This window comes from Athene cunicularia (assembly GCF_003259725.1).
Source record: "Athene cunicularia isolate RWA chromosome 27 unlocalized genomic scaffold, athCun1 chr27_part1, whole genome shotgun sequence".
In the NCBI taxonomy this organism is placed as follows: Eukaryota; Metazoa; Chordata; class Aves; order Strigiformes; family Strigidae; genus Athene; species Athene cunicularia.
The window spans coordinates 2258588-2263766 of record NW_020799138.1 but is presented as its reverse complement, the minus strand read 5'-3'; positions in this window follow the sequence as shown (position 1 = coordinate 2263766).

Here is a 5179-nt window from a genome sequence, read left to right as displayed (position 1 = left end):
AAAAAAAAAAAAAATCCGAAAAAAAAAACCAAAAACAAACAACCCGCTGGAAGAGAAATGGAGCCCACGTCCATCCGTAATCCCAACTCCACATCCAAGCCAACAAACTGCCTCACGCGAGGGGACAAGGGAAGAACACGGATTAGAAGAGGCAAGGAGGAGAGGGAGGGGGGAAAGGGCAAAAAGAAACAAATCAGCTGAAAAGAGGAAAACCAATATCATTACAGAAAAGTACAATTTATTTTTTTTTTCTGAATAGCCTGAAATTGTATTGGGGCAGCTGCCAGGAGAAGCGGCACCCTCGGGTGCACCCATCCGGTGGATGAGGAGGTGCTGGAAGCTCCCGGAGGCAGCAGAGTGATACAGCACCCCAACTTCAAGCTCGGTCACCCCCCATCATGCTGCCATCAACCCGCTGCTGCAGTCCTGCCCCAAAAAGCTGCTAAAAAAAAACCCCAAAAAAAAACCAAACCAAAAAAACAACATTCGACTGCAATTCCGCCAGCAAAAAAACAGGGTTCAGCCCCACCGGGCTGGGGAAGCGAGGAGGATGGAGGTGTACTGCTGATGAAAGAAGTAAATATCCAAGTTCAAAAGGAAAAAAAAAAAAAAGTCATGGAAGATAAGAGCATTCAAAAAAAAAAATAAATCAGTCACAACCAAACATTTCGGACTGCTGAGGTCTGGAGCTTTTACAACTAATGACCACTTTAAAGTGAAAAGAAAGCCCATAAATTCTATTTTTAAAGAACATTTTTCTTTGGAAAAAAGAGAGTAATTTTTTTTTTTCCCCTAAACTACAGCATGTGGAGTTGCCACTACCTAGTTTTTTTTTAATCTATTGTCGCTAAGAGGTAGATAAACAAAAATGACTTGGTTATATATAAGGTCGTGCCCCTGGGTTTGACGTGCGGTGACGCTGAGGGACTCCACGGGCACCGGCAGCTCGGGGCTCTCAGGATTATCTCGGGCTTCACGGGGGGGGTTTGCCTCCTCTGGAGCCACCAGAAAATTGGTTGGGTTTCGCTTCGGCCGCAGGAACCGACGGAGGCGGCAGTGACACGGGGGGGGAGTCACGGTTTAGGGCCAGATTTCCTCCTGAAGTCGAGGAATTGGATCCCGAGATTCATCCAGATGCATTTTTAAACGAACCGACGCGATTAAACTGCCGGGTAACAAACACTCACACCGGTTATGGCTATGTGAAGGGTTATTTTCTGCCCCGATTCTCATCAATCCCATCAATTTTCCAGGATGTTCTGCCCAGCGCCATTCCCTGCCGCCCGTGGGCAGCTCTGCCAGGCTCGTGCTCCGGATCAGCCCCTTCCCACCCCAAAACATCAGCGAACTCCTTCCCGCTGGACTTAAGTGTTGCTTTGCAGAGACCATTTCCCAAACTGGTCCAAAAAAAAAAAAAGCTTCGATTCTGTTATTCTGTTTCAGTTCTGTCGTATGTCCCAACTCCTGGGGTTTAAATTAATTCTTTTAAATTTTTTTTTTTTTTTTTTTTAAGCAAAAAAAATCCCTTTCGCCGTTAGCTCGGGCTGATCCGCAGCACCCAAATATTATCCACAGTTCATAACCCACCGCTCTGCCTCGCTGGCGGGTCCAGCAGAGCATCTCCCCCCCCGCCCACAGAGGTATTCAACAAAAAAACTCAAGAATTCTGTAACGTACAGTAAAGCAGCAGGGATCAAACGCACACCCCAGCCAGCCCAGAGTTGACTTTTGGGTCTGACTCAGTCCCCAGCCCTTCTGGCATCCTCCAGAGCCTTCCTCCTCGGCTCTCCTCTTCCTCCTCCTCCACCACACAGCTCTACCTAACCGCAGGGCATCGCACCGGGAGGTCAAAACTGCCTCCCCCACCACCAGTCGGGAGGGTCTCTGCTGAGCTCGGGGGTGCCAGAGGCCAGATCCTGCCGTGGGGGGTGATGAGGGACCCCCCCATCGGTCCCTCGGGGCTCCCTGTCAGCTCTGAGGTAGTTTTGCACGTGTACGTTTCCAGCTCGCAGCACCTGCACGGTCTCCAAAAAAAAAAAAAAAAAAAAAAAAAAAAAAAAATATTCATGATTTTAAGTGCCTCTGGCTGGTTTTGCTCTGCTCTGAATCTCATCCACGATCACAAATGAGTTTTAAAAAAAAGAAATAACGTTTAAAAAAATAAAAAAAATCAAACTAAAATAATAAAAAAGGCTTATTCAACCGAATGGGGACGCAGCTCGCTCTTCCCCACGTGCTGCCGATGTGGAGCCGCCCTTGGGCTTCCCGAATTAATTCCAAGCTTTGACCAGTTTTTGCCAAGCACCTGCTCCGAGGCCACTTCCCAAGCGCCGGGTACCTGGCCCGTGGCCACCCACCTCTGACCAGCAGCTTGAAGCCTCCCGAGCCCAAAGCAGCGCTCGTTCCCACCGCCCCAGCTCCCAAAGCCAAGCCATAGTCAAATCCTGCACCCTCCAGCCGGGAAAGACCAAGGCCAGACTCAACAAGGCACAGCCCAAGCGGCTGCCGGGAGCCAGCGCGTTAGGAGGATGCTTAAATATTTCTGTGCCCTCTCAGGAGAATACGCGTTTCACAGGATCACACCGATTTCATCCGAACAAAAGAAAAAGCTACGACGGAAAAACAAACAAACAAAAAAATTAAAAACGACCGGAAAAAAAAAAAAAAATCAGAAGCCAAAAAAAAAAACCAAAAACCCCAACCCTCGGTTACTAAATTCTCCAAAAATAAGAAAAGTTCCAAAAATATCAAAAGCCTATGCTGTGTGGACCAGCAGGGGACAGGGAGGGAAGACCTACATCAATAAAAAGAAATTAAATTAACGTCTTCAACTGTCTTATAGCAAGTCTGCGTTTCTGATCTTTTTTTCTTTTTTTCAGAGTCTAGAAAACACTCAAAATAGTTGAAGCTAGAAATTAATTTTTTTTTTTTTTTCTGGCACTGATTAACTACCTGACTAACTTTTACTGCTTTCTTCTTTTTTTTTTTTTATTTAGTGCACTAAAAAAAGAAAAGAAAAACAAACCCAAAACCTAATGCCCAGGAAACAAAAAAAAAAAAAGTAGCTTAGAGGCAGGGGTTTTTTTTCAGTATTTACAATGGATTTTCCTCTAGTTTGACTCCGTAAAACCCTTCCACGTCTGTCAGCCAGGTCAGGCTGCAGGGAGGGAACAACGGCCCCAGGATCGCTGCTGAGCCCACAGATGCTCTTAGCGGCTGAGAATGCGTTCAGAGCTTGGAAGAGAAGAAACATTAGCTGGGATTTTGGGAAATCTTTTTTTTTTTTTTTTTCCTTTTTCTCTTTTTCTCCAGCTGAATGGCAAAAGACGACTCTGATAGCATTAAAAACGAGGTGAACCCCTATATCTGAGTCTCTCCGTAACGCGGCGGCGGCGGCACGTTCCGGTGATGCTTTGCACAGGACGCGGCACCGAGGAGCAAAAAGTGCTTCCAAAGACAGGGAATTTGTTCATCCTCACACCAGCCCTGTGAGGTAGGAGAGCAGCATCACCCTCACGGGGGAAACTGAGGCACGGAGAAGTGCTTTGCTTAGCGTCCTTTCCTTCCTGCCCTGTGGCAGGAGAGGCAGCCAGCAGCACAAGCTCTGCCTGCAACTCCTCCCCGGCATGACCCTGCCAGCAGAAACCCACTTTACCCTGTTCCCCAAATCCTGCCTGGAGGCTCCCTACGTCCCCCTGCGCCAACTTAAAAGCTCCACATCCTTCCTCACCACACAGACAAGGATGTTTCAGGACAGCAGCTGCCATCCCCTGCCCTGTGCATCCCAGGATGGGGCAGGGCTGAGGCTGCTCCTTGCTCACAGAGGGGAAAAAAAAAAAAATTAAAATGAAAAAAAAAAAAAAATATTTCTGCTAGGATAAAAGCACGGCAGAGAGGAGCTGATAGCATCTCTCACCCCTCCATGAGGATGTTCCCCCTAAATTACCTTTTATTCTGGCACAAAGAGAGCGGCTAGAAGAGCTACCACGGGGCCAGGGATCCTTCCTGCTTGCTTTTGGGGTTCACTAGAGCTTTTTTTTGGTTTTTTTCCTGCTTATTCATTCCAGGCCTGATCCAGGGCTTGCTCGCGTCTCCTGCCACCCATCTCACCAACCAGCCACGCCAGGGATCCTGATTTATCCCGCTCTCGCTCTTCCCAGCTCAGCTTGGCTCCGGAGAAAGATGGGAGATGCTTGGAGGCGTCTTCCTTACTGCAAATCACTTTATATAAATAATTTCCCTTGGGAAAACAAAAGAGATTTCCCCCCCACCACCACCAGAAAAAGCATCGATCGCTCCTACGTTACAGCAGCGGGACCACCTTGGGGGTGGGAAAAAGCATCAAAGGTTTCCCCTGAATCATCAGATTTTTAGGTCAAGATCTTCTCACTGCAACAACCAGATCAACAGGACTGGGGGTGCTTGGGGTGGGATTTGTTGGTTGTTTTGTTTTTTTTTTTTATCCCTCAATGATACAGTTTGAACCAGTTATCAAAAACGCTTGCTGTTGGAAAAAGACAATTATAATCACCGATGTCTGAATACACTGTTCTGTGCAAGGCTGGGAAAAAAAAAAAAAAAAAAGGTAGAGAGCCAGAGATTTCAAGTAATAAGAATCAGTCTTCCTAAAAAAAAAAAAAAAAAAAAATTAAAATAAGGAAAACCCCACAGAAGCCCCTCTCCCGCTGCCCGGAGGAGCAGGAGCTGCCAAGCCTTAATTTTGTTCTTTTGACCCCAAATTTATGGGAAGAAAAAGGATCCATGCTTCCCTGCCACCAGTGATGGGTCGGATCCCATGCTCCTCACTCACCCCAAATATTTTGGCGGGGGGAAAGCGGGAAGAGGCACAGGGCAGCGGGACGGGGATGGCAGCACCCGCTGCTCCCAAATTCACTTTACCACCACCGAATTTCTTGTATATTTTAACCACCATTCAAGCAAGGGTCGTTTTCCTGCAGGTACAGCGAAAAATAGCAAGATGGGACTTCAAAAAAACAAAAAACCAAACCCATGGACCTGTTGGAGTGGGCAGAGAGCTTCGGGCCCATCGGTCCTCAGGGTTGGATTCATCCTCTCTCTCTCCTCGATGTACATTTATAAAGAAAAAAAAAATTGGCTCCCGTTAATTTCTCTCTCTCTCCTTCTCACTTTTTTTTTTTTTTTTTTTTTTTTTTTTTTT